Here is a 9,736-nt window from a genome sequence, read left to right as displayed (position 1 = left end):
CTCCCCTCTCCTCCTCTCTCTCCCCTTCCTTTCCCTTTGACAGGGTCTTGCCATGTTACCCAGGCTGACCTCCTCGAACTGGGCTCAAGCAGTCATCCCACCTTTGCCTCTCAAAGTGCTGGTATTTCAGGCATGAGCCACTGTGCCTGGCCTAATTTCTTATTGTAGCTAAATACATTGGTGTTTTTTCTTAGTCTGTTCAGGCTGGTATAACAAAATGCCTTAAAACTGGGTGGCTTATAAATGATGAAATTTATTTCTCACAGTTCTAGAGCCTGGGAAGTCTGAGATCAAGGCAGTGGCAGGCTCTGTGTGTGATGAAGGCCAGTCTTTTCATGGATGGTATCTTTATGCTGCTGCATCCTCACATGATAGAAGGGACTGAATTTCCTGAGGCCGTTTTTTACATAAGGGCACTAATTCCATCCATGAGGGCTCTGCCCTCCTGACTTAGTCACTCCTAAAAGGCCCTTCCTCTTAATAACATCACCTTGAGGGTTAGGTTTCAACACAAGAATTTTGAGAGACACAACTATTCAGACCATAGCAGTATTGTTGTTTACATGTCAGTCTTCTGTTACTTTAATGAGAGCCTGTGCTCTTAGCAAATTGACAAACATAATTCAAATGAAGACCTACCACAAAAATGATGACTTCAACAAGGGAAATGTCACCTTGACAAACCAGACAGTAGTCAATACTCTATTCTTCACCATGCGTCTCCTTTTAGTATCAACATTAGGCTTTTTTCAGGCAATGGATGAACCATTAAAACCTTGTATGCAGGAAAGTGATATGATTGACTCTTAATCTGAAGATAGTTTGAAAGAAGAGATGACTGGAGATAGACTGGTGGGAGTGGGGAAAGGAAGGAAAGTAAGGAAAGAAACGACAAAGGAGGTGATAAAAAAATTCCATCTTATTTGGTTCTGATATTTACATGAAACATGAAAGAGTCTTTCAACTCAGTATAGTGATAGAGAATATAGGACTACTTCACATGTATGTACCCTTCAACTAATCCAATTATCCAGGAGTGTGAAGATACAACAAAAGGTAATCTTTTTCATATGTGGTGAGATTGCCCAAGAACAGATAAGATTTAGAACGGTATACTTTAATTATGAGGAACATTTGCTTACAGATATTTGATTACTATTAAATACATTCCATAAGATCAATGTTTAATTTCAAACTGAAAGTTTGCTTTTTAATTTTAATAGCTGCAAATTCTGCTAAAAAAGAAATCATAAGAACTACTCAAATCCAAGCTTGAGTAAATATGATATGGAAATATAAGATGCAAGAAAGACTTTTCATACATTAAAACACATTTGTAACTCAAACATAAGTCATTTTGGTTTTTAGAATATAGGATGACTTTTATAAAAGACAAAAATTTTAAAGGCGACTATAAAATAGGCTATAAAAACCAAAGGATGATTTGTAAACATGGCGATATGGCATAGAATAAAATGAGCTATAAATATGCGGATTAGTAGCTAAGCACAAAGAAGTTGTAGAGACATTTATGTAAAGCAACCAACAATGCATTTTTTTGTTGCTAAAAAATGTTTTATAACAGAGAGATCTAAAACCTGCTTATTGATTACCTTCACTATCTGAAGGACTATTTTATTTTATTTTATTTTATTTTTCCCCTTTCCTCAAAAGGTCTATTTTAGGGGAATTTGAACACTCATTATATTAGGACATAGTCTTTCCTTCAAACTTGGATTCTAGTTGAGGGAGAAAAGGAATACATAAAAACCTAGTAAATTTTACACAATACTTGACAATAAAAGCAATAAAAACAATATTAATAAATTTTTAGTTCTTAAAATATTTTTATGTAAAGAAGATTAATAATTTTTAAAAATCAAGAAATGTCAGGGAGAAAAAAACTTTGCCTCTATCTTCTTAATTTCTGTAACTGAAGGTATGTGAATTAAACTGACAAAAGACAGATTAACAGGAGAAAATACCCAATTTGCATTAGTATTTATGTGTACACAAGTTCAGAGAAAAGAGGTGAAACTCAAAGAAGAGATTAGACTCAGGGACTCATATACCCTTTTAACAATGGAAAGAGGGTTTGGGTTTAAAGGATGATCATTTGTGGGGAAAAGACTAGGAAACATCTGGAGGAATTAATGGAAGATAAGGGCTACTTGAGTAAGACCTGTTTATGCAAACTCATCTTGGCGTCAACTCCTGGTCTTGAGGATAAGAGTGGCTCTTCTCTCCCTGGTCTGGTTGAGGGGTTAGGGGGAATTTGTTTGTGTGTGTGTGTGTGTGTGTGTCTGTGACACTTTCATTAAAGAAAAATTTATGGCCTGCTTTTAGGCAGATGGCGAGAACAAAACTCTTCCTGAATTTGTTAATTCTGAATTGCCTTTAGCACAAAACAATCCTTATGCCAGAGTGACACGTGGCATATTCTGCATTGCTTCAGCCCAGTATAGCCTACGCTGATGGCCATGTTCAGTAGTTGTGACAGCAATGTTGAGAAAGAAGATTGTTCTGTGGTTTGGGTGTGATGGCCCATGCCTATAATCCCAGCGCTTTGGGAGGCTGAGGCAGGAAGACTGCTTTAGGCCAAGAGCTCTAGAGCAGCCTGGGCAACATAGTGAGACCCTGTCTCCACAAAAAACTTTAAAAAAAATTAGCTAGGCATGGTGGTGTGTGCCTGTAGTCCTAGCTACTCAGGAGGCTGAGGTGGGAGGATCACCTGAACCCAGGAGTCCAAGGCTGCAGTGAGCTATGATCATGCCACTGCACTCCAGCCTTGGTGACAGAGTGAGACCCTGTCTGAAAGAAAAAAAAAAGATTGCTCTGTGGACTTCACAGATACCTAACACTGTTCCTCAGAAAGTGATGACAAATTCTGCTATCTCCTATTATAAAATTTTGAAATTTTATAATAATTTTATTTAAGATTTTAAAGTATTCATTAGATCATATTTACTTATTTTAGGCCCCCAGGACCCAAGGGATAACACATTATGAATATTGGTTAATCACTACTACCACACTGCTTCCCAGTAAGATATTTTTTTTACTGATAATTTTTTTTTTTTTTTTGAGATGGACTCTGGCTCTGTCGCCCAGGCTGGAGTGCAGCGGCCAGATCTCAGCTCACTGCAAGCCCCGCCTCCCGGGTTTACGCCATTCTCCTGCCTCAGCCTCCCGAATAGCTGGGACTACAGGCGCCCACCACCTCGCCCGGCTAGTTTTTTGTATTTTTTAGTAGAGACGGGGTTTCACCGTGTTAGCCAGGATGGTCTCAATCTCCTGACCTCGTGATCCACCCATCTCGGCCTCCCAAAGTGCTGGGATTACAGGCTTGAGCCACCGCGGCCGGCTTTTACTGATAATTTTGAAGATAATTTAAAATGATCAGTATTTTCTATTTTAAAGAAAATTTCTTTTACTGATTATAAACGAATACATGCTGCTCAAAGTTAGGAAAGTTCAGGATAAAAGTCCCACCATCCAGAGAGATTATTGCTGTGAACATTTTTCCATATTACTTTCTAATCACTTTTTATTTTTTGGTATATTTAAGAACATGTAGCTGGAATGGCAAAACAATATATCTTGAATGCCAAGTCTGATGAGTATGTAGTGCAGCATGGAATAGAGAAAGCTCCTAAAGCTCCATCGAGTTTGTGCTTTTCGATATAGAAAAATGCATAAAATTTGTCAATTTGCCAAGTCCCTGTTTGCCATGGTTTGAAGGTGTCCTGCAAAATTCATGTGGGCTGGGAGCAGTGGCTCACACCTGTAATCCCAGCACTTTGGGAGGCCAAGGCAGGAGGATCACTTGAAGCCAAGTGTTCAAGAGCAGCCTAGGCAACACGGAGAGACCCCATCTCTACAAAAAAAAAAAAAAAAAAAATCAAAAATTAGCCAGGTGTGGTTTCATGGGCCCGTATCAGCTACTTGAGAGGCTGAAGCAGGAGGATCACTTGAACTCAGGGGTTGGAGTCTACAATGAGCTATAATCATGCCATTGTACTCTAACCTCATCAAGAGAGTGAGACCCTGTGTCAAAAAAACAAAACAAAACAAAACAAAAAAAATCACATATTGAAACTTAATCTCCAATGCGATAACATTAAGAGATAATGCCTTTTTGGAGGTAATGAAGTCCTGGGGATTAAGTCATCCAGGCTGGAGTGCAGTGGCATGATTATAGCTCACTGCAGCCTTGGACTCCTGGGTTCAAACAATCCTCCTACTTCAGCCTCCTGAGTAGTTAGGACTAGAGACACATGCCTGGCTTTTTTTTTTTTTTTTTTAATTTTTGTAGAGATGGGGTTTCACTATGTTTCCAAGTCTGTTCTTGAGCCCTCATAAGTGGGATTAACAATCTTTAAAAGGACTGGAGGGAACAACATAGGCCTTTGCCTCACCCTCCTTTCTGCCATATGAGGACACAGCATTTGAGGTGCCATCTTGGAAACTGAGACAGAGCCATCACCAGACACTGAACCTGCCAGTGCCCTGATCTTGGACTTCTCAGCGTCTGGAACTGTAAGGAATAAATTTATATTCTTTCTGAATTACCCAGCCTCAAGGTATTTTGTTATTGCAGCACAAATGGACTAAGACAGTGTTTTAGATGATTGTTGAGGACAGAGCGGCAATTGACTTTCACTTTTTATTAGAAATACCTTGATTATATTTTAACAACTTTATTCAGATGAAATTGACATACCATACAATTTACCCATTTAAAATATACAATTTAAAATTTTTAGTGTATTTACAGAGTTGTGCAACCAACAGTACAATTTAAGTTTAGAACCCCCGAAACCCTTCCACCGCCATTCCGTTTGTCTCCAGTCCCACCAACCCTAGACTGTCACTAATCTATTTTTTGTCCCTATAGATTCACTTATACTAAACATTTCATATATGTGGAATCTTACGATATGTAATCTTATGTGACTGGCTTCTTTTACTTAGCATTTGATGTTTTCAAGTTTCAATGTAGCACATATCAGTAGTATTTAATTTATTTTTATTGTCAAATAATTTTTTTATTATATAGATAGACCACATTTTACTACTCTGTTCACCAACGAATGCACATTTAGGTTGTTTCATTTTCTGCTATCATTCATATTGCTGCTGTAAACATTTGTATACGAGTTTCATGTGGAAATACACTCTTAGTTCTTTCGGGTCTCTACTAACAGTAAAATTGTGTGGTCCTATGGTAAGTTTATGTTTATGGTTTTGAGGAATTGCCAGACTACTGTCCAAAACACATCCCACCAGCAATGTATTAGGGTTCCAGTTTCTTACACCCTCTCCAACACTTGCTACTATTTGTCTTTTATATTATAGGCCATCTTTCCTAGTGGGTGTGAAGTAGCATCTCCTTGTGGTTTTGATTTGCATTTTCCTGATGGCTAATGATGTTGAACAGCTTTTCATGTGCTTATTGGCCATTTCTTTTTTTTTTTTTTTGAGACGGAGTCTCGCTCTGTCGCCTGGGCTGGAATGCAATGGCCGGATCTCAGCTCACTGCAGGCTCTGCCTCCCGGGTTTACGCCATTCTCCTGCCTCAGCCTCCAGAGTAGCTGGGACTACAGGCACCCGCCACCTTGCCCGGCTAGTTTTTTTTTTTTTTTTGTATTTTTTAGTAGAGACGGGGTTTCACCATGTTAGCCAGGATGGTCTTGATCTCCTGACCTCGTGATCCACCCGTCTCGGCCTCCCAAAGTGCTGGGATTACAGGCTTAAGCCACCGCGCCTGGCCGCTTATTGGCCATTTCTTTAGAAAAATGTCTTTTAGATCCTTTGACCATTTTAAAATTTGATTGTCTTTTTATTATCAAATCATAAAATTTCTTTTATATTGTCTGTATATGAGGTCCTTATCAGACATGTGATTTACAAATATATTCTCCCAATCTGTGGATTAACTTTTTCTTTCTCTCTTTTTTTTTTTTTTAGGTGGTGTCTCGCTCTATCACCCAGGCTGGAGTACAGTGGCACAATCTTGGCTCACTGCAACCTCCGTGTACTGGGTTCAAGTGATTCTCCTGCCTCAGCCTCCCGAGTAACTGGGATTACAGGCGCCTGCCACTATGCCTGGCTAATTTTTGTATTTTTAGTAGAGACAGGGTGTCTCCATGTTGGTAGGCTGGTCTCGAACTCCTGATCTCAAGTGATCCACTCACCTTGGCCTCCCAAAGTACTGGGATTACAGGTATAAGTCACCACACCCTGCTGATAGGGTCTCAGTCTTACCCAGGCCGGAATGCAGTGGCATGATCATAGCTCACTGCAGCCTCAAACTCCTAGGCTCAAATAACCTTTCTGCCTTAACCTCCTGAGTAGCTGGAACTACAGCCATGCACCAGCTAAGTGGTTTTTTTTTTTTCTTTTAATAATTTTTTTGTAGACATAGGGTTCACTGTGTTGCCCAGGCTGATCTCCAGCTCCTGGCATCAATCAATCCTCCTTCCTCAGCCTCCCCAGTAGCTTAGACTACAGACGCATTCCACTGCACCTGGCTCCAATGAATACTTTTCATTATGGTACATTTCACTTTGGACCAGTCACATTTGAAAGGCTTGATGGCCATGTGTGGCCATGGCTATTACCTTGGAGAGTGCAGGTTAGAGGATTAGATGGCACTAGATTGAAACTATGGAGGTCAGAGACTGGATTTCACTCTTATATTTGTAGAACCCATCAAAGTGTCCAGGATATAGGAAAGATTCAAGAAATATTAATTGCTTGATTAGTTATTAATAATTACACTAGCAGGTTGGGCTGTAACCACATGAAGCCTTGTGCCTGTGCTGTGCCTGTGGCTCAAGAAAATGCCCCAGGTGTTTCTGGGGTGATCAAAATCTGCTAGGCCAGTTAATAGGTAATCTTTAGTATTCTATTCAGAATCACTTCAAAGGCTGGGAAGGAGGAGGGGCTCACTTCAAAGGCTTTAGGAGAGAGAAACAGAGCAAGTTAGTAAAGCCGGTTGCCACGACAACCTTCTCAGCATTGAAAGCGGACAATCATAGGTTGTAGACCTAGGCTGGGTATAGCTGTGTTCTTTGCTTTTGTAATATTCTCTTCTTTTGCTCTAAGGAAGAGCGGTTTTTAAATGGCAATTTAAGAGTGTAATTTGGATCCAGGAAGCTATAGGGTGCTAAAAGTGTTTAAGTGCAAAGGGAAGGAAAATGGGCAGAACATGGATTGGAAGGGAACCACCTGAGGTGAAGCATGATCACTTGTAAGGTTCTAGTTAAGAGGAACTTTTAACCTTCTCTTGCAGATAGACCTCACTTAATGGGAATCCAAGAATCAGGAGCAAAATCAGTTTTTTCGTTGGCCTTAGACTGTCATTAGATTAGGCAGTTTAAGTGTTAAGAAAGTAATTATTTGATACTTAGTCGATTTTTTCTTAAGTTTTATTCTCAATTTGTTATTTAAATTTTACGCAGATGGTAGTCAGTAATTACTTTTTTTTTTGAGACAAGGTCTTGCTCTTTTGCTCAGGCTGGAGTGCAGTGGTGCAATCACGGCTCACTGCAGCTTCAACCTCCTGAGTTCAAGCGATTCTCCTACTTCAGCCTCCCAGGTAGCTAGGACCACAGGCATGTGCCTCCATGCCCAGCTAATTATTTTTATTTTTTGTATAAAGGGGTCTAAATTTTTAAATAAATAAAATTAAATAAACTTTTGTGGGGACTATTACTGTATGCCTGGTGCTTTACTAAATGCTTTTTATGTATTTATTTCTCAGAAAAAAAAATTTGGCCTACATTTCATAGATTTTTGTTTGTTTGATTTTTTAGCAACTCTTCTAGGACTTGAGCCAGATTTTTTAAAAATTGAAGTTTTGGCCAGGCACGGTGGCCCATGGCTATAACCCCAGCATTTTGGCAGGCTGAGGTGGGAGGATCACTGGAGCTTCAGAGCAGCCTAGGCAACATGTCTAGGCAACGAAGACCATGTCTCTAAAGAAATAAAAAATTTAACTTTTTTTTAAAAAATTGAAGTTTTGAGAGATTAAGTGCCTTGTTCAAGAATTGTTATGGCTGGGCATGGTGGCTCACACCTGAAATCCCAGCACTTCAGGCGACTGAGGTGGGTGGATTGCTTGAGCTCAGGAGTTGAAACCCTAACTAGGAAAAAAAAAAACCCCAAAACAGCCAGATGTGGTGGTGGGCACCTGTGGTCCCCAGCTACTTGAGAGACTGAGGTGGGAGGATCATTTGAGCCTGGGAAGTCCAGGCATTGAGCTATGATTGTACCAGTGCACTCCATTCTGGGAGACAGAGTGAGACCCTGTCTCAAAAAACAAAAAAGAAAAGAAAAGAAAAGGAGGAAGAAGAAGAAAAATAATTGTTTCTATAGAAATAATATAACTGTGGATAACTTTTATATTTCCATTATTTTTTATTTAAAAACTTTTAAATTTACATATAACTGTACATATCTGTTTAGTACAATGTGATGTTTTATATATACACATGCATACATTGTGTGATGATTACACCAAAGTAATTAAGCATATCTCTCCCCTCAGATACTATCATTTCTTTGTAGTGAGAACATTCAAAATTTTCTCTTCCAGCTATTTTGAAATATGCAATACATTTATCGGTAACTATAGGCACTCTATGTGCAGGACACCACAACTTTTTCTTCCTAATTACAACTTCCTACTTGTTGACCATTCTCTCACTGTTACTGAACTGAACTGGGGTCTGCTTGCTGGGTGTGCTAAGGCCAAGCATCCACACTGAGGTTTTGCAGTGGGAGAAAGGAAGGTGTTTATTTGCAGGGCACCAAACAAAGAGAATCAGGCAGCTCAGGCTTAAGGCCTGACCTCTCCAAAGGCTTACAAACAAGGGTTTTGTTAGTTCAAAACAGGGTCTCGCTCTGTCATCCAGGCTGGAGTGCAATGGTGCCATCTCGGCTCACTGCAACCTTCACCTCTGATTCTCCTGCCTCAGCCTCTCAAGTAGCTGGGATTAGAAGTACATGCCACCATGCCTGGATAATTTTTGTATTTTTAGTAGAGACGGGGTTTCACCATGTTGGCCAGGCTGGTCTTGAACTCCCGACCTCAGGTGATCCACCTGCCTCAAAGTGCTAGGATTACAGGGATGAGCCACCATGCTGTATGCACATGCAAGGATTTTTAATGGTGGGATACAGTTCAGGAAAGCAGACATTACAGGCAAAATTGTAAATGATTGCATGGAGGTAATACTTTGGTTTGGCCTAAAGTGGTGGGATATCTTAAAGGCAGGTGTATTAGTTCGTTGTCGCACTGCTATAAAGAAGTACCTGGGACTGGGTAATTTATAAAGAAAAGAGGTTTAAATGGCTCACAGTCAGCAGGCTGTACAGGAAGCATGACTGGGGAGGCCTCAGGAAACTTACAATCATGGCAAAGGCAAAGGGGAAGCAGGCAGCACGTCTTCACATGGCCAGAGCTGGGGGAAGTGGGTGGAGGAGGTGCTGCACACTTTGAAACAACCAGACCTCATGAGAACTCACTCACTATCATAAGAACAGCACCAAAAGGGAAATCTGCCCCCATGATCAAATCACCTCCCACCAGGCCCCATCTCCAACACCGGGATTACAATTTGACATGAGATTTGGTTGGGGACACAGACCCAAACCATATGGCAGGGGTGGGGTGGGGAGCTACTTACAGGTCATACGTAGATTCAAAGATTGTTCGATTTGCAACTGG

At 40.3% G+C, this 9,736-nt stretch overlaps 1 protein-coding gene across 1 annotated transcript in view; it reads left to right on the top strand.

The window, feature by feature from the left end:
- LOC113225169 (prothymosin alpha-like) overlaps nt 1–9,736 on the top strand; it is a 110,759-nt gene that overhangs the window by 5,416 nt on the left and 95,607 nt on the right. The window lies entirely within an intron of this gene.

This window comes from Piliocolobus tephrosceles, chromosome 8 (genome assembly GCF_002776525.5).
Source record: "Piliocolobus tephrosceles isolate RC106 chromosome 8, ASM277652v3, whole genome shotgun sequence".
Lineage (NCBI taxonomy): Eukaryota > Metazoa > Chordata > Mammalia > Primates > Cercopithecidae > Piliocolobus > Piliocolobus tephrosceles.
This window is presented reverse-complemented; position numbering and strand designations above follow the sequence as displayed.